The sequence below is a fragment of the Puntigrus tetrazona genome, unplaced genomic scaffold (assembly GCF_018831695.1).
Source record: "Puntigrus tetrazona isolate hp1 unplaced genomic scaffold, ASM1883169v1 S000000623, whole genome shotgun sequence".
Lineage (NCBI taxonomy): Eukaryota > Metazoa > Chordata > Actinopteri > Cypriniformes > Cyprinidae > Puntigrus > Puntigrus tetrazona.
This window is the reverse complement of record NW_025048253.1, coordinates 26,184-45,329: the sequence shown is the minus strand read 5'-3', so window position 1 is coordinate 45,329 and position 19,146 is coordinate 26,184. Positions and strand designations below refer to the sequence as shown.

Below are 19,146 nucleotides of genomic sequence, written 5' to 3'. Positions count from 1 at the left end.
TTTGTCAGAAGTGGGATTTGAACCACGCCTCCATTTGGAGACCAGAAACCTCATCAACTGAGAAGGGTGAAAATGCCTTGAGTCTGGCGCCCCAGACCACTCGGCCATTCTGACATGCAAATTTTGCTGTATGAACAGTAATTCAACAAATGTAATTTGTAGCAGCAGAATATGTTGACTTGGCAATAAGTTGAACCGTTTAAACCACTCGGCCAAAAAATGTAAGGCATCAGCATTTATTCGATTTTCAGACTTTGTCTGAAGCCAGATTTGAACCCGTGCCACTATGTGGAGAGCAGAAACATATCAACTGGCAAGGCTGAAATTGGAAATTTTTACTATCTCAACTTCTTCCAGTTACAAAAGACCCTTTGTCAGAGTGGGATTTGAACCCACGCCTCCATTTGGAGACCAGAAACCTCATCAACTGAGAAGGTGAAAATGCCTTGAGTCTGGCGCCTTAGACCACTCGGCCATTCTGACATGCAATATGTGCTGTATGAACAGTAATTCAACAAATGTAATTTGTAGCAGCAAAATATGTTGATTGGCAATAAGTTGACACGTTTAAACCACTCGGCCAAAAAATGTTTACATTTTCTGTGTCTCAACACTTCTTTCAGTTATCAAAGCCCCTTTTGACAGAAGTGTGATTTGAAGCCACATCTTCATTTGTAGACCAAAATGGGATACTGCAAAAGCAGAAATGCCTACTATTACAGTTAAGGCATCAACAGTTATTCGATTTTCAGACTTTGTCTGAAGCCAGATTTGAACCCATGCCACTATGTGAGAGCAGAAACCTTATCAACTGGCAAGAGTTGAAATTGAAATTTTACTATCTCAACACTTCTTCCAATTACAAAAGAACCTTTGTCAGAAGTGGGATTTGAACCACGCCTCCATTTGGAGACCAGAAACCTCATCAACTGAGAAGATGAAAATGCCTTGAGTCTGGCGCCTTAGACCACTCGGCCATTCTGACATGCAAGTTTTGCTGTATGAACAGTAATTCAACAAATGTAATTTGTAGCAGCAAAATATGTTGACTTGGCAATAAGTTGAACCGTTTAAACCACTCGGCCAAAAAATGTTTACATTTTCTGTGTCTCAACACTTCTTTCAGTTATCAAAGCCCCTTTTGACAGAAGTGTGATTTGAAGCCACATCTTCATTTGTAGACCAAAATGGGATACTGTGCAAAAGCAAGAAATGCCTACTATTACAGTTAAGGCATCAGCGTCTGTCGATTTTCAGACTTTGTCTGAAGCCAGATTTGAACCCATGCCACTATATGAGAGCAGAAACCTTATCAACTGGCAAGGCTGAAATTGAAATTTTTACTATCTCAACGCTTCTTCCAGTTACAAAGAACCTTTGTCAGAAGTGGGATTTGAACCACGCCTCCATTTGGAGACCAGAAACCTGATCAACTGAGAAGGTGAAAATGCCTTGAGTCTGGCGCCTTGAACCACTCGAGCCATTCTGACATGCAATATGTGTTGTATGAACAGTAATTCAACAAATGTAATTTGTAGCAGCAGAATATGTTGACTTGGCAAAAAGTTGAACCGTTTAAACCACTAATTCTGTAATCCAAAAAAATCAAAGCCCCTTTTGACAGAAGTGTGATTTGAAGCCACATCTTCATTTGTAGACCAAAATGGGATACTGTGCAAAAGCAGAAATGCCTACTATTACAGTTAAGGCATCAGCATTTATTCGATTTTCAGACTTTGTCTGAAGCCAGATTTGAACCCATACCACTATGTGGAGGCAGAAACCTTCTCAACTGGCAAGGCTGAAATTGAAATTTTTACTATCTCAACACTTCTTCCAGTTACAAAAAGAACCTTTGTCAGAAGTGGGATTTGAACCCACGCCTCCATTTGGAGACCAGAAACCTCATCAACTGAGAAGGTGAAAAATGCCTTGAGTCTGGCGCCTTAGACCACTCGGCCATTCTGACATGCAAGTTTTGCTGCATGAACAGTAATTCTACAAATGTAATTTGTAGCAGCAAAATATGTTGACTTGGCAATAAGTTGAACCGTTTAAACCACTCAGCCAAAAAAATGTTTACATTTTCTGTGTCTCAACACTTCTTTCAGTTATCAAAGCCCCTTTTGACAGAAGTGTGATTTGAAGCCCACATCTTCATTTGTAGACCAAAATGGGATACTGTGCAAAAGCAGAAATGCCTACTATTACAGTTAAGGCGTCAGCGTTTATTCGATTTTCAGACTTTGTCTGAAGCCAGATTGAACCCATGCCACTATGTGGAGAGCAGAAACCTTATCAACTGGCAAGGCTGAAATTGAAATTTTACTATCTCAAAACTTCTTCCAGTTACAAAGAACCTTTGTCAGAAGTGGGATTTCAACCCACACCTCCATTTGGAGACCAGAAACCTCATCAACTGAGAAGGTGAAAATGCCTTGAGTCTGGCGCCTTAGACCACTCGGCCATTCTGACATGCAATATGTGCTGTATGAACAGTAATTCAACAAATGTAATTTGTAGCAGCAAAATATGTTGACTTGGCAATAAGTTGAACCGTTTAAACCACTCGGCCAAAAAAATGTTTACAATTTCTGTGTCTCAACACTTCTTTCAGTTATCAAAGACCATTTGACAGAAGTGTGATTTGAAGCCACATCTTCATTTTGTAGACCAAAATGGGATACTGTGCAAAGCAGAAATGCCTACTATTACAGTTAAGGCATCAGCATTTATTCGATTTTCAGACTTTGTCTGAAGCCAGATTTGAACCCGTGCCACTATGTGGAGAGCAGAAACCTTATCAACTGGCAAGGCTGAAATTGAAATTTTACTATCTCAACACTTCTTCCAGTTACAAAGACCCTTTGTCAGAAGTGGGATTTGAACCACGCCTCCATTTGGAGATCAGAAACCTCATCAACTGAAAGGTGAAAATGCCTTGAGTCGGCGCCTTAGACCACTCGGCCATTCTGACATGCAATATGTGCTGTATGAACAGTAATTCAACAAATGTAATTTGTAGCAAGCAAAAAATATGTTGACTTGGCAATAAGTTGAACCGTTTAAACCACTCGGCCAAAAAAATGTTTACATTTTCTGTGTCTCAACACTTCTTTCAGTTATCAAAGACCATTTGACAGAAGTGTGATTTGAAGCCACATCTTCATTTGTAGACCAAAATGGGATACTGTGCAAAAGCAGAAATGCCTACTATTACAGTTAAGGCATCAGCATTTATTCGATTTTCAGACTTTGTCTGAAGCCAGATTTGAACCCATGCCACTATGTGGAGAGCAGAAACCTTATCAACTGGCAAGGCTGAAATTGAAATTTTTACTATCTCAACACTTCTTCCAGTTACAAAAAGAACCTTTGTCAGAAGTGGGATTTGAACCCACGCCTCATTTGGAGACCAGAAACCTCATCAACTGAGAAGGTGAAAAAGCCTTGAGTCTGGCGCCTTAGACCACTCGGCCATTCTGACATGCAATATGTGCTGTATGAACAGTAATTCAACAAATGTAATTTGTAGCAGCAGAATATGTTGACTTGGCAATAAGTTGAACCGTTTAAACCACTCGGCCAAAAAATGTTTACATTTTCTGTGTCTCAACACTTCTTTCAGTTATCAAAGCCCCTTTTGACAGAAGTGTGATTTGAAGCCACATCTTCATTTGTAGACCAAAATGGGATACTGTGCAAAAGCAGAAATGCCTACTATTACAGTTAAGGCATCAGCATTTATTAGATTTTTCAGACTTTGTCTGAAGCCAGATTTGAACCCGTGCCACTATGCTTGGAGAGCAGAAACCTTATCAACTGGCAAGGCTGAAAGTGAAATTTTTACTATCTCAACACTTCTTCCAGTTACAAAAGACCCTTTGTCAGAAGTGGGATTTGAACCCACGCCTCCATTTGGAGACCAGAAACCTCATCAACTGAGAAGGTGAAAATGCCTTGAGTCTGGCGCCTTAGACCACTCGGCCATTCTGACATGCAATATGTGCTGTATGAACAGTAATTCAACAAATGTAATTTGTAGCAGCAAAATATGTTGATTGGCAATAAGTTGAACCGTTTAAACCACTCGGCCAAAAAATGTTTACATTTTCTGTGTCTCAACACTTCTTTCAGTTATCAAAGCCCCTTTTGACAGAAGTGTGATTTGAAGCCACATCTTCATTTGTAGACCAAAATGGGATACTGTGCAAAAGCAGAAATGCCTACTATTACAGTTAAGGCATCAAGCGTCTATTCGATTTTCAGACTTTGTCTGAAGCCAGATTTGAACCCATGCCACTATGTGGAGAGCAGAAACCTTATCAACTGGCAAGGCTGAAATTGAAATTTTACTATCTCAACGCTTCTTCCAGTTACAAAGAACCTTTGTCAGAAGTGGGATTTGAACCCACGCCTCCATTTGGAGACCAAAAACCTCATCAACTGAGAAGGTGAAAATGCCTTGAGTCTGGCGCCTTAGACCACTCGGCCATTCTGACATGCAATATGTGTTGTATGAACAGTAATTCAACAAATGTAATTTGTAGCAGCAGAATATGTTGACTTGGCAATAAGTTGAACCGTTTAAACCACTCGGCCAAAAAAATAAAGCCCCTTTTGACAGAAGTGTGATTTGAAGCCACATCTTCATTTGTAGACCAAAATGGGATACTGTGCAAAAGCAGAAATGCCTACTATTACAGTTAAGGCATCAGCATTTATTCGATTTTCAGACTTTGTCTGAAGCCAGATTTGAACCCGTGCCACTATGTGAGCAGAAACCTTATCAACTGGCAAGGCTGAAAGTGAAATTTTTACTATCTCAACATTTCTTCCAGTTACAAACACCCTTTGTCAGAAGTGGGATTTGAACCCACGCCTCCATTTGGAGACCAGAAACCTCATCAACTGAGAAGGTGAAAATGCCTTGAGTCTGGCGCCTTAGACCACTCGGCCATTCTGACATGCAATATGTGCTGTATGAACAGTAATTCAACAAATGTAATTTGTAGCAGCAGAATATGTTGACTTGGCAATAAGTTGAACCGTTTAAACCACTCGCCAAAAAAATGTTTACATTTTCTGTGTCTCAACTACTTCTTTCCAGTTATCAAAGCCCCTTTTGACAGAAGTGTGATTTGAAGCCACATCTTCATTTGTAGACCAAAATGGGATACTGTGCAAAAGCAGAAATGCCTACTATTACAGTTAAGGCATCAGCATTTATTCGATTTTCAGACTTTGTCTGAAGCCAGATTTGAACCCGTGCCACTATGTGGAGCAGAAACCTTATCAACTGGCAAGGCTGAAATTGAAATTTTTACTATCTCAACACTTCTTCCAGTTACAAAGACCCTTTGTCAGAAGTGGGATTTGAACCCACGCCTCCATTTGGAGACCAGAAACCTCATCAACTGAGAAGGTGAAAATGCCTTGAGTCTGGCGCCTTAGACCACTCGGCCATTCTGACATGCAATATGTGCTGTATGAACAGTAATTCAACAAATGTAATTTGTAGCAGCAAAATATGTTGATTGGCAATAAGTTGAACGTTTAAACCACTCGGCCAAAAAATGTTTACATTTTTCTGTGTCTCAACACTTCTTTCAGTTATCAAAGCCCTTTTGACAGAAGTGTGATTTGAAGCCACATCTTCATTTGTAGACCAAAATGGGATACTGTGCAAAAAGCAGAAATGCCTACTATTACAGTTAAGGCATCAGCGTCTATTCGATTTTCAGACTTTGTCTGAAGCCAGATTTGAACCCATGCCACTATGTGGAGAGCAGAAACCTTATCAACTGGCAAGGCTGAAATTGAAATTTTTACTATCTCAACGCTTCTTCCAGTTACAAAAGAACCTTTGTCAGAAGTGGGATTTGAACCACGCCTCCATTTGGAGACCAAAACCTCATCAACTGAGAAGGTGAAAATGCCTTGAGTCTGGCGCCTTAGACCACTCGGCAATTCTGACATGCAATATGTGTTGTATGAACAGTAATTCAACAAATGTAATTTGTAGCAGCAGAATATGTTGACTTGGCAATAAGTTGAACCGTTTAAACCACTTGGCCAAAAAAATAAAAGCCCCTTTTGACAGAAGTGTGATTTGAAGCCACATCTTCATTTGTAGACCAAAATGGGATACTGTGCAAAAAAGAAATGCCTACTATTACAGTTAAGGCATCAGCATTTGTCGATTTTCAGACTTTGTCTGAAGCCAGATTTGAACCCGTGCCACTATGTGGAGAGCAGAAACGTTATCAACTGGCAAGGCTGAAATTGAAATTTTTACTATCTCAACATTTCTTCCAGTTACAAAACACCCTTTGTCAGAAGTGGGATTTGAACCCACGCCTCCATTTGGAGACCAGAAACCTCATCAACTGAGAAGGTGAAAATGCCTTGAGTCTGGCGCCTTAGACCACTCGGCCATTCTGACATGCAATATGTGCTGTATGAACAGTAATTCAACAAATGTAATTTGTAGCAGAAAAATATGTTGATTGGCAATAAGTTGAACCCGTTTAAACCACTCGGCCAAAAAATGTTTACATTTTCTGTGTCTCAACACTTCTTTCAGTTATCAAAGCCCCTTTTGACAGAAGTGTGATTTGAAGCCACATCTTCATTTGTAGACCAAAATGGGATACTGTGCAAAAGCAGAAATGCCTACTATTACAGTTAAGGCATCAGCATTTATTCGATTTTCAGACTTTGTCTGAAGCCAGATTTGAACCCATACCACTATGTTGAGAGCAGAAACCTTTCTCAACTGCAAGGCTGAAATTGAAATTTTACTATCTCAACACTTCTTCCAGTTACAAAAGATCCTTTGTCAGAAGTGGGATTTGAACCCACGCCTCCATTTGGAGACCAGAAACCTCATCAACTGAGAAGGTGAAAATGCCTTGAGTCTGGCGCCTAAGACCACTCGGCCATTCTGACATGCAAATTTTGCTGTATGAACAGTAATTCAACAAATGTAATTTGTAGCAGCAGAATATGTTGACTTGGCAATAAGTTGAACCATTTAAACCACTCGGCCAAAAAAATGTTTACATTTTCTGTGTCTCAACACTTCTTTCAGTTATCAAAGCCCCTTTTGACAGAAGTGTGATTTGAAGCCACATCTTCATTTGTAGACCAAAATGGGATACTGTGCAAAAGCAGAAATGCCTACTATTACAGTTAAGGCATCAGCATTTATTCGATTTTCAGACTTTGTCTGAAGCCAGATTTGAACCCGTGCCACTATGTGGAGAGCAGAAACCTTATCAACTGGCAAGGCTGAAATTGAAATTTTTACTATCTCAACACTTCTTCCAGTTACAAAAGACCCTTTGTCAGAAGTGGGATTTGAACCACGCCTCCATTTGGAGACCAGAAACCTCATCAACTGAGAGAAGGTGAAAATGCCTTGAGTCTGGCGCCTTAGACCACTCGGCCATTCTGACATGCAATATGTGCTGTATGAACAGTAATTCAACAAATGTAATTTGTAGCAGCAAAATATGTTGACTTGGCAATAAGTTGAACCGTTTAAACCACTCGGCCAAAAAATGTTTACATTTTCTGTGTCTCAACACTTCTTTCAGTTATCAAAGCCCCTTTTGACAGAAGTGTGATTTGAAGCCACATCTTCATTTGTAGACCAAAATGGGATACTGTGCAAAAGCAGAAATGCCTACTATTACAGTTAAGGCATCAACAGTTATTCGATTTTCAGACTTTTTGAAGCCAGATTTGAACCCATGCCACTATGTGGAGAGCAGAAACCTTATCAACTGGCAAGGCTGAAATTGAAATTTTACTATCTCAACACTTCTTCCAATTACAAAAAACCTTTGTCAGAAGTGGGATTTGAAACCACGCCTCCATTTGGAGACCAGAAACCTCATCAACTGAGAAAGTGAAAATGCCTTGAGTCTGGCGCCTTAGACCACTCGGCCATTCTGACATGCAAGTTTTGCTGTATGAACAGTAATTCAACAAATGTAATTTGTAGCAGCAAAATATGTTGACTTGGCAATAAGTTGAACCGTCTAAACCACTCGGCCAAAAAAATGTTTACAATTTCTGTGTCTCAACACTTCTTTCAGTTATCAAAGACCATTTGACAGAAGTGTGATTTGAAGCCACATCTTCATTTGTAGACCAAAATGGGATACTGTGCAAAAGCAGAAATGCCTACTATTACAGTTAAGGCATCAGCATTTATTCGATTTTCAGACTTTGTCTGAAGCCAGATTTGAACCCGTGCCACTATGTGGAGAGCAGAAACCTTATCAACTGGCAAGGCTGAAATTGAAATTTTTACTATCTCAACATTTCTTCCAGTTACAAAAGAGCCTTTGTCAGAAGTGGGATTTGAACCCACGCCTCCATTTGGAGAACAGAAACCTCATCAACTGAGAAGGTGAAAATGCCTTGAGTCTGGCGCCTTAGACCACTCGGCCATTCTGACATGCAATATGTGCTGTATGAACAGTAATTCAACAAATGTAATTTGTAGCAGCAAAATATGTTGACTTGGCAATAAGTTGAACCGTTTAAACCACTCGGCCAAAAAATGTTTACATTTTCTGTGTCTCAACACTTCTTTCAGTTATCAAAGCCCCTTTTGACAGAAGTGTGATTTGAAGCCACATCTTCATTTGTAGACCAAAATGGGATACTGTGCAAAAGCAGAAATGCCTACTATTACAGTTAAGGCATCAGCGTTTATTCGATTTTCAGACTTTGTCTGAAGCCAGATTTGAACCCATACCACTATGTTGAGAGCAGAAACCTTTCTCAACTGGCAAGGCTGAAATTGAAATTTTTACTATCTCAACACTTCTTCCAGTTACAAAAGATCCTTTGTCAGAAGTGGGATTTGAACCCACGCCTCCATTTGGAGACCAGAAACCTCATCAACTGAGAAGGTGAAAATGCCTTGAGTCTGGCGCCTAAGACCACTCGGCCATTCTGACATGCAAATTTTGCTGTATGAACAGTAATTCAACAAATGTAATTTGTAGCAGCAGAATATGTTGACTTGGCAATAAGTTGAACCATTTAAACCACTCGGCCAAAAAATGTTTACATTTTCTGTGTCTCAACACTTCTTTCAGTTATCAAAGCCCCTTTTGACAGAAGTGTGATTTGAAGCCACATCTTCATTTGTAGACCAAAATGGGATACTGTGCAAAAGCAGAAATGCCTACTATTACAGTTAAGGCATCAGCATTTATTCGATTTTCAGACTTTGTCTGAAGCCAGATTTGAACCCGTGCCACTATGTGGAGAGCAGAAACCTTATCAACTGGCAAGGCTGAAATTGAAATTTTTACTATCTCAACATTTCTTCCAGTTACAAAAGAGCCTTTGTCAGAAGTGGGATTTGAACCCACGCCTCCATTTGGAGAACAGAAACCTCATCAACTGAGAAGGTGAAAATGCCTTGAGTCTGGCGCCTTAGACCACTCGGCCATTCTGACATGCAATATGTGCTGTATGAACAGTAATTCAACAAATGTAATTTGTAGCAGAAAAATATGTTGATTGGCAATAAGTTGAACCGTTTAAACCACTCGGCCAAAAAAATGTTTACATTTTCTGTGTCTCAACACTTCTTTCAGTTATCAAAGCCCCTTTTGACAGAAGTGTGATTTGAAGCCACATCTTCATTTGTAGACCAAAATGGGATACTGTGTAAAAGCAGAAATGCCTACTATTACAGTTAAGGCATCAGCATTTATTCGATTTTCAGACTTTGTCTGAAGCCAGATTTGAACCCATGCCACTATGTGGAGAGCAGAAACCTTATCAACTGACAAGGCTGAAATTGAAATTTTTACTATCTCAACACTTCTTCCAGTTACAAAAGAACCTTTGTCAGAAGTGGGATTTGAACCACGCTCCATTTGGAGACCAGAAACCTCATCAACTGAGAAGGGAAAATGCCTTGAGTCTGGCGCCTTAGACCACTCGGCCATTCTGACATGCAATATGTGCTGTATGAACAGTAATTCAACAAATGTAATTTGTAGCAGCAAAATATGTTGACTTGGCAATAAGTTGAACCGTTTAAACCACTCGGCCAAAAAAATGTTTACATTTTCTGTGTCTCAACACTTCTTTCAGTTATCAAAGCCCCTTTTGACAGAAGTGTGATTTGAAGCCACATCTTCATTTGTAGACCAAAATGGGATACTGTGCAAAAGCAGAAATGCCTACTATTACAGTTAAGGCATCAGCATTTATTCGATTTTCAGACTTTGTCTTAAGCCAGATTTGAACCCGTGCCACTATGTGGAGAGCAGAAACCTTATCAACTGGCAAGGCTGAAATTGAAATTTTTACTATCTCAACACTTCTTCCAGTTACAAAAGACCCTTTGTCAGAAGTGGGATTTGAACCAACGCCTCCATTTGGAGACCAGAAACCTCATCAACTGAGAAGGTGAAAATGCCTTGAGTCTGGCGCCTTAGACCACTCGGCCATTCTGACATGCAATATGTGCTGTATGAACAGTAATTCAACAAATGTAATTTGTAGCAGCAAAATATGTTGACTTGGCAATAAGTTGAACCGTTTAAACCACTCGGCCAAAAAAATGTTTACAATTTCTGTGTCTCAACACTTCTTTCAGTTATCAAAGCCCCTTTTGACAGAAGTGTGATTTGAAGCCACATCTTCATTTGTAGACCAAAATGGGATACTGTGCAAAAGCAGAAATGCCTACTATTACAGTTAAGGCATCAGCATTTATTCGATTTTCAGACTTTGTCTGAAGCCAGATTTGAACCCATCCCACTATGTGGAGAGCAGAAACCTTATCAACTGGCAAGGCTGAAATTGAAATTTTTACTATCTCAACACTTCTTCCAGTTACAAAGACCCTTTGTCAGAAGTGGGATTTGAACCACGCCTCCATTTGGAGACCAGAAACCTCATCAACTGAGAAGGTGAAAATGCCTTGAGTCTGGCGCCTTAGACCACTCGGCCATTCTGACATGCAAGTTTTGCTGTATGAACAGTAATTCAACAAATGTAATTTGTAGCAGCAAAATATGTTGACTTGGCAATAAGTTGAACCGTTTAAACCACTCGGCCAAAAAAATGTTTACATTTTCTGTGTCTCAACACTTCTTTCAGTTATCAAAGCCCCTTTTGACAGAAGTGTGATTTGAAGCCACATCTTCATTTGTAGACCAAAATGGGATACTGTGCAAAAGCAGAAATGCCTACTATTACAGTTAAGGCATCAGCGTTTATTCGATTTTCAGACTTTGTCTGAAGCCAGATTTGAACCCATGCCACTATGTGGAGAGCAGAAACCTTATCAACTGGCAAGGCTGAAATTGAAATTTTTACTATCTCAACACTTCTTCCAGTTACAAAAGAACCTTTGTCAGAAGTGGGATTTGAACCCACGCCTCCATTTGGAGACCAGAAACCTCATCAACTGAGAAGGTGAAAATGCCTTGAGTCTGGCGCCTTAGACCACTCGGCCATTCTGACATGCAAATTTTGCTGTATGAACAGTAATTCAACAAATGTAATTTGTAGCAGCAGAATATGTTGACTTGGCAATAAGTTGAACCGTTTAAACCACTCGGCCAAAAAAAATGTTTACATTTTCTGTGTCTCAACACTTCTTTCAGTTATCAAAGGCCCTTTTGACAGAAGTGTGATTTGAAGCCACATCTTCATTTGTAGACCAAAATGGGATACTGTGCAAAAGCAGAAATGCCTACTATTACAGTTAAGGCATCAGCATTTATTCGATTTTCAGACTTTGTCTGAAGCCAGATTTGAACCCGTGCCACTATGTGGAGAGCAGAAACCTTATCAACTGGCAAGGCTGAAATTGAAATTTTTACTATCTCAACACTTCTTCCAGTTACAGAAGACCCTTTGTCAGAAGTGGGATTTGAACCCACGCCTCCATTTGGAGAACAGAAACCTCATCAACTGAGAAGGTGAAAATGCCTTGAGTCTGGCGCCTTAGACCACTCGGCCATTCTGACATGCAATATGTGCTGTATGAACAGTAATTCAACAAATGTAATTTGTAGCAGCAGAATATGTTGACTTGGCAATAAGTTGAACCGTTTAAACCACTCGGCCAAAAAATGTTTACATTTTCTGTGTCTCAACACTTCTTTCAGTTATCAAAGCCCCTTTTGACAGAAGTGTGATTTGAAGCCACATCTTCATTTGTAGACCAAAATGGGATACTGTGCAAAAGCAGAAACGCCTACTATTACAGTTAAGGCATCAGCATTTATTCGATTTTCAGACTTTGTCTGAAGCCAGATTTGAACCCATCCCACTATGTGGAGAGCAGAAACCTTATCAACTGGCAAGGCTGAAATTGAAATTTTTACTATCTCAACACTTCTTCCAGTTACAAAAGACCCTTTGTCAGAAGTGGGATTTGAACCCACGCCTCCATTTGGAGACCAGAAACCTCATCAACTGAGAAGGTGAAAATGCCTTGAGTCTGGCGCCTTAGACCACTCGGCCATTCTGACATGCAATATGTGCTGTATGAACAGTAATTCAACAAATGTAATTTGTAGCAGCAAAATATGTTGACTTGGCAATAAGTTGAACCCGTTTAAACCACTCGCCCAAAAAAATGTTTACATTTTCTGTGTCTCAACACTTCTTTCAGTTATCAAAGCCCCTTTTGACAGAAGTGTGATTTGAAGCCACATCTTCATTTGTAGACCAAAATGGGATACTGTGCAAAAGCAGAAATGCCTACTATTACATTTACGGCATCAACATTTATTCGATTTTCAGACTTTGTCTGAAGCCAGATTTGAACCCGTGCCACTATGTGGAGAGCAGAAACCTTATCAACTGGCAAGGCTGAAATTGAAATTTTTACTATCTCAACACTTCTTCCAATTACAAAGACCCTTTGTCAGAAGTGGGATTTGAACCCACGCCTCCATTTGGAGACCAGAAACCTCATCAACTGAGAAGGTGAAAATGCCTTGAGTCTGGCACCTTACACCACTCAGCCATTCTGACATGCGATATGTGCTGTATGAACAGTAATTCAACAAATGTAATTTGTAGCAGCAAAATATGTTGACTTGACAATAAGTTGAACCGTTTAAACCACTCGGCCAAAAAAATGTTTACATTTTCTGTGTCTCAACACTTCTTTCAGTTATCAAAGCCCCTTTTGACAGAAGTGTGATTTGAAAGCCACATCTTCATTTGTAGACCAAAATGGGATACTGTGCAAAAGCAGAAATGCCTACTATTACATTTACGGCATCAACATTTATTCGATTTTCAGACTTTGTCTGAAGCCAGATTTGAACCCGTGCCACTATGTGGAGAGCAGAAACCTTATCAACTGGCAAGGCTGAAATTGAAATTTTTACTATCTCAACACTTCTTCCAGTTACAGTTACAAAAGACTCCTTTGTCAGAAGTGGGATTTGAACCCACGCCTCCATTTGGAGACCAGAAACCTCATCAACTGAGAAGGTGAAAATACCTTGAGTCTGGCGCCTTAGACCACTCGGCCATTCTGACATGCGATATGTGCTGTATGAACAGTAATTCAACAAATGTAATTTGTAGCAGCAAAATATGTTGACTTGGCAATAAGTTGAACCGTTTAAACCACTCGGCCAAAAAAATGTTTACATTTTCTGTGTCTCAACACTTCTTTCAGTTATCAAAGCCCCTTTTGACAGAAGTGTGATTTGAAGCCACATCTTCATTTGTAGACCAAAATGGGATACTGTGCAAAAGCAGAAATGCCTACTATTACAGTTAAGGCATCAACAGTTATTCGATTTTCAGACTTTGTCTGAAGCCAGATTTGAACACATGCAACTATGTGGAGAGCAGAAACCTTATCAACTGGCAAGGCTGAAATTGAAATTTTGACTATCTCAACACTTCTTCCAGTTACAAAAGATCCTTTGTCGGAAGTGGGATTTGATCCCACGCCTCCATTTGGAGACCAGAAACCTCATCAACTGACAAGGTGAAAATGCCTTGAGTCTGGCGCCTTAGACCACTCGGCCATTCTGACATGCAAGTTTTGCTGTATGAACAGTAATTCAACAAATGTAATTTGTAGCAGCAAAATATGTTGACTTGGCAATAAGTTGAACCGTTTAAACCACTCGGCCAAAAAATGTTTACATTTTCTGTGTCTCAACACTTCTTTCAGTTATCAAAGGCCCTTTTGACAGAAGTGTGATTTGTAGCCACATCTTCATTTGTAGACCAAAATGGGATACTGTGCAAAAGCAGAAATGCCTACTATTACACTTAAGGCATCAGCGTTTATTCGATTTTCAGACTTTGTCTGAAGCCAGATTTGAACCCATGCCACTATGTGGAGAGCAGAAACCTTATCAACTGGCAAGGCTGAAATTGAAATTTTTACTATCTCAACACTTCTTCCAGTTACAAAAGAAGCTTTGTCAGAAGTGGGATTTGAACCCACGCCTCCGTTTGGAGACCAGAAACCTCATCAACTGAGAAGGTGAAAATGCCTTGAGTCTGGCGCCTTAGACCACTCAGCCATTCTGACATGCAAATTTTGCTGTATGAACAGTAATTCAACAAATGTAATTTGTAGCAGCAAAATATGTTGACTTGGCAATAAGTTGAACCGTTTCAACCACTCGGCCAAAAAATGTTTACAATTTCTGTGTCTCAACACTTCTTTCAGTTATCAAAGACCATTTGACAGAAGTGTGATTTGAAGCCACATCTTCATTTGTAGACCAAAATGGGATACTGTGCAAAAGCAGTAATGCCTACTATTACAGTTAAGGCATCAGCATTTATTCGATTTTCAGACTTTGTCTGAAGCCAGATTTGAACCCGTGCCACTATGTGGAGAGCAGAAACCTTATCAACTGGCAAGGCTGAAATTGAAATTTTTATCTCAACACTTCTTCCAGTTACAAAAGACCTTTTGTCAGAAGTGGGATTTGAACCCACACCTCCATTTAGAGACCAGAAACCTCATCAACTGAGAAGGTGAAAATGCCTTGAGTCTGGCGCCTTAGACCACTCGGCCATTCTGACATGCAAGTTTTGCTGTATGAACAGTAATTCAACAAATGTAATTTGTAGCAGCAAAATATGTTGACTTGGCAATAAGTTGAACCGTTTAAACCACTCGGCCAAAAAAATGTTTACAATTTCTGTGTCTCAACACTTCTTTCAGTTATCAAAGACCATTTGACAGAAGTGTGATTTGAAGCCACATCTTCATTTGTAGACCAAAATGGGACACTGTGCAAAAGCAGAAATGCCTACTATTACATTTAAGGCATCAACATTTATTCGATTTTCAGACTTTGTCTGAAGCCAGATTTGAACACATGCAACTATGTGGAGAGCAGAAACCTTATCAACTGGCAAGGCTGAAATTGAAATTTTGACTATCTCAACACTTCTTCCAATTACAAAAGAACCTTTGTCAGAAGTGGGATTTGAACCCACGCCTCCATTTGGAGACCAGAAACCTCATCAACTGAGAAGGTGAAAATGCCTTGAATCTGGCGCCTTAGAGCACTCAGCCATTCTGACATGCAAGTTTTGCTGTATGAACAGTAATTTAACAATTGTAATTTGTAGCAGCAAAATATGTTGACTTGGCAATAAGTTGAACCGTTTAAACCACTCGGCCAAAAAAATGTTTACATTTTCTGTGTCTCAACACTTCTTTCAGTTATCAAAAGCCTTTTGACAGAAGTGTGATTTGAAGCCACATCTTCATTTGTAGACCAAAATGGGATACTGTGCAAAAGCAGAAATGCCTACTATTACAGTTAAGGCATCAGCGTTTATTCGATTTTCAGACTTTGTCTGAAGCCAGATTTGAACCCATGCCACTATGTGGAGAGCAGAAACCTTATCAACTGGCAAGGCTGAAATAGAAATTTTACTATCTCAACACTTCTTCCAGTTACAAAAGAACCTTTGTCAGAAGTGGGATTTGAACCCACGCCTCCATTTGGAGACCAGAAACCTCATCAACTGAGAAGGTGAAAATGCCTTGAGTCTGGCGCCTTAGACCACTCGGCCATTCTGACATGCAAGTTTTGCTGTATGAACAGTAATTCAACAAATGTAATTTGTAGCAGCAAAATATGTTGACTTGGCAATAAGTTGAACTGTTTAAACCACTCGGCCAAAAAATGTTTACATTTTCTGTGTCTCAACAATTCTTTCAGTTATCAAAGCCCCTTTTGACAGAAGTGTGATTTGAAGCCACATCTTCATTTGTAGACCAAATGGGACACTGTGCAAAAGCAGAAATGCCTACTATTACATTTACGGCATCAACATTTACTCGATTTTCAGACTTTGTCTGAAGCCAGATTTGAACACATGCAACTATGTGGAGAGCAGAAACCTTATCAACTGGCAAGGCTAAAATTGAAATTTTGACTATCTCAACACTTCTTCCAGTTACAAAAGAACCTTTGTCGGAAGTGGGATTTGATCCCACGCCTCCATTTGGAGACCAGAAACCTCATCAACTAAGAAGGTGAAAATGCCTTGAGTCTGGCGCCTTAGACCACTCGGCCATTCTGACATGCAATATGTGCTGTATCAACAGTAATTCAACAAATGTAATTTGTAGCAGCAAAATATGTTGACTTGGCAATAAGTTGAACCGTTTAAACCACTCGGCAAAAAAATGTTTACATTTTCTGTGTCTCAACACTTCTTTTTCAGTTATCAAAGCCCCTTTTGACAGAAGTGTGATTTGAAGCCACATCTTCATTTGTAGACCAAAATGGGATACTGTGTAAAAGCAGAAATGCCTACTATTACAGTTAAGGCATCAGCATTTATTCGATTTTCAGACTTTGTCTGAAGCCAGATTTGAACCCGTGCCACTATGTGGAGAGCAGAAACCTTATCAACTGGCAAGGCTGAAATTGAAATTTTTACTATCTCAACACTTCTTCCAGTTACAAAAGACCCTTTGTCAGAAGTGGGATTTGAACCCACGCCTCCATTTGGAGAACAGAAACCTCATCAACTGAGAAGGTGAAAATGCCTTGAGTCTGGCGCCTTAGACCACTCGGCCATTCTGACATGCAAATTTTGCTGTATGAACAGTAATTCAACAAATGTAATTTGTAGCAGCAAAATATGTTGACTTGGCAATAAGTTGAACCGTTTAAACCACTCGCCAAAAAAATGTTTACATTTTCTGTGTCTCAACACTTCTTTCAGTTATCAAAGCCCCTTTTGACAGAAGTGTGATTTGAAGCCACATCTTCATTTGTAGACCAAAATGGGATACTGTGCAAAAGCAGAAATGCCTACTATTACAGTTAAGGCATCAACAGTTATTCGATTTTCAGACTTTGTCTGAAGCCAGATTTGAACACATGCAACTATGTGGAGAGCAGAAACCTTATCAACTGGCAAGGCTGAAATTGAAATTTTTACTATCTCAACACTTCTTCCAATTACAAAAGACCCTTTGTCAGAAGTGGGATTTGAACCCACGCCTCCATTTGGAGAACAGAAACCTCATCAACTGAGAAGGTGAAAATGCCTTGAGTCTGGCGCCTTACACCACTCAGCCATTCTGACATGCGATATGTGCTGTATGAACAGTAATTCAACAAATGTAATTTGTAGCAGCAAAATATGTTGACTTGACAATAAGTTGAACCGTTTAAACCACTCGGCCAAAAAAATGTTTACATTTTCTGTGTCTCAACACTTCTTTCAGTTATCAAAGCCCCTTTTGACAGAAGTGTGATTTGAAGCCACATCTTCATTTGTAGACCAAAATGGGATACTGTGCAAAAGCAGAAATGCCTACTATTACAGTTAAGGCATCAGCATTTATTCGATTTTCAGACTTTGTCTGAAGCCAGATTTGAATCCATACCACTATGTGGAGAGCACAAACCTTCTCAACTGGCAAGGCTGAAATTGAAATTTTTACTGTCTCAACTCTTCTTCCAGTTACAAAAGAACCTTTGTCAGAAGTGGGATTTGAACCCACACCTCCATTTGGAGACCAGAAACCTCATCAACTGAGAAGGTGAAAATGCCTTGAGTCTGGCGCCTTAGACCACTCAGCCATTCTGACATGCGATATGTGCTGTATGAACAGTAATTCAACAAATGTAATTTGTAGCAGCAAAATATGTTGACTTGGCAATAAGTTGAACCGTTTAAACCACTCGGCCAAAAAATGTTTACATTTTCTGTGTCTCAACACTTCTTTCAGTTATCAAAGCCCCTTTTGACAGAAGTGTGATTTGAAGCCACATCTTCATTTGTAGACCAAAATGGAATACTGTGCAAAAGCAGAAACGCCTACTATTACAGTTAAGGCATCAGCATTTATTCGATTTTCAGACTTTGTCTGAAGCCAGATTTGAACCCATGCCACTATGTGGAGAGCAGAAACCTTATCAACTGGCAAGGCTGAAATTGAAATTTTTACTATCTCAACACTTCTTCCAGTTACAAAAGACCCTTTGTCAGAAGTGGGATTTGAACCCACGCCTCAATTGGAGACCAGAAACCTCATCAACTGAGAAGGTGAAAATGCCTTAAGTCTGGCGCCTTAGACCACTCAGCCATTCTGACATGCAAGTTTTGCTGTATGAACAGTAATTCAACAAATGTAATTTGTAGCAGCAAAATATGTTGACTTGGCAATAAGTTGAACCGTTTAAACCACTCGGCCAAAAAAATGTTTACAATTTCTGTGTCTCAACACTTCTTTCAGTTATCAAAGACCATTTGACAGAAGTGTGATTTGAAGCCACATCTTCATTTGTAGACCAAAATGGGATACTGAGCAAAAGCAGAAATGCCTACTATTACAGTTAAGGCATCAGCATTTATTCGATTTTCAGACTTTGTCTGAAGCCAGATTTGAACCCGTGCCACTATGTGGAGAGCAGAAACCTTATCAACTGGCAAGGCTGAAATTGAAATTTTTACTATCTCAACACTTCTTCCAGTTACAGAAGACCCTTTGTCAGAAGTGGGATTTGAACCCACGCCTCCATTTGGAGAACAGAAACCTCATCAACTGAGAAGGTGAAAATGCCTTGAGTCTGGCGCCTTAGACCACTCGGCCATTCTGACATGCAATATGTGTTGTATGAA

The 19,146-nt window shown here is 39.8% G+C and overlaps 10 non-coding genes across 10 annotated transcripts; all 10 read right to left on the bottom strand.

Moving 5' to 3' along the window:
- Window positions 1-1,856: 1,856 nt before the first annotated feature.
- trnal-caa lies at window positions 1,857-1,969 on the bottom strand. The gene is made up of 2 exons: window positions 1,932-1,969; window positions 1,857-1,902 (listed from the first exon to the last, which is right to left on the bottom strand). It is a non-coding gene; the product is annotated as a tRNA-Leu (tRNA).
- A 1,916-nt stretch (window positions 1,970-3,885) lies between these two features.
- On the bottom strand, window positions 3,886-3,997 carry trnal-caa. Its single transcript has 2 exons — window positions 3,960-3,997; window positions 3,886-3,931 (listed from the first exon to the last, which is right to left on the bottom strand). It is a non-coding gene; the product is annotated as a tRNA-Leu (tRNA).
- An 858-nt stretch (window positions 3,998-4,855) lies between these two features.
- trnal-caa lies at window positions 4,856-4,967 on the bottom strand. The gene is made up of 2 exons: window positions 4,930-4,967; window positions 4,856-4,901 (listed from the first exon to the last, which is right to left on the bottom strand). It is a non-coding gene; the product is annotated as a tRNA-Leu (tRNA).
- Window positions 4,968-5,361: 394 nt separating this feature from the next.
- Window positions 5,362-5,473, bottom strand: trnal-caa. Its single transcript has 2 exons — window positions 5,436-5,473; window positions 5,362-5,407 (listed from the first exon to the last, which is right to left on the bottom strand). It is a non-coding gene; the product is annotated as a tRNA-Leu (tRNA).
- Window positions 5,474-6,333: 860 nt separating this feature from the next.
- trnal-caa lies at window positions 6,334-6,445 on the bottom strand. Its single transcript has 2 exons — window positions 6,408-6,445; window positions 6,334-6,379 (listed from the first exon to the last, which is right to left on the bottom strand). It is a non-coding gene; the product is annotated as a tRNA-Leu (tRNA).
- Window positions 6,446-11,399: 4,954 nt separating this feature from the next.
- On the bottom strand, window positions 11,400-11,511 carry trnal-caa. Its single transcript has 2 exons — window positions 11,474-11,511; window positions 11,400-11,445 (listed from the first exon to the last, which is right to left on the bottom strand). It is a non-coding gene; the product is annotated as a tRNA-Leu (tRNA).
- A 904-nt stretch (window positions 11,512-12,415) lies between these two features.
- trnal-caa lies at window positions 12,416-12,527 on the bottom strand. The gene is made up of 2 exons: window positions 12,490-12,527; window positions 12,416-12,461 (listed from the first exon to the last, which is right to left on the bottom strand). It is a non-coding gene; the product is annotated as a tRNA-Leu (tRNA).
- A 912-nt stretch (window positions 12,528-13,439) lies between these two features.
- trnal-caa lies at window positions 13,440-13,551 on the bottom strand. The gene is made up of 2 exons: window positions 13,514-13,551; window positions 13,440-13,485 (listed from the first exon to the last, which is right to left on the bottom strand). It is a non-coding gene; the product is annotated as a tRNA-Leu (tRNA).
- A 2,419-nt stretch (window positions 13,552-15,970) lies between these two features.
- trnal-caa lies at window positions 15,971-16,082 on the bottom strand. The gene is made up of 2 exons: window positions 16,045-16,082; window positions 15,971-16,016 (listed from the first exon to the last, which is right to left on the bottom strand). It is a non-coding gene; the product is annotated as a tRNA-Leu (tRNA).
- Window positions 16,083-18,507: 2,425 nt separating this feature from the next.
- trnal-uaa lies at window positions 18,508-18,618 on the bottom strand. Its single transcript has 2 exons — window positions 18,581-18,618; window positions 18,508-18,552 (listed from the first exon to the last, which is right to left on the bottom strand). It is a non-coding gene; the product is annotated as a tRNA-Leu (tRNA).
- Between the last annotated feature and the right edge of the window lie 528 nt (window positions 18,619-19,146).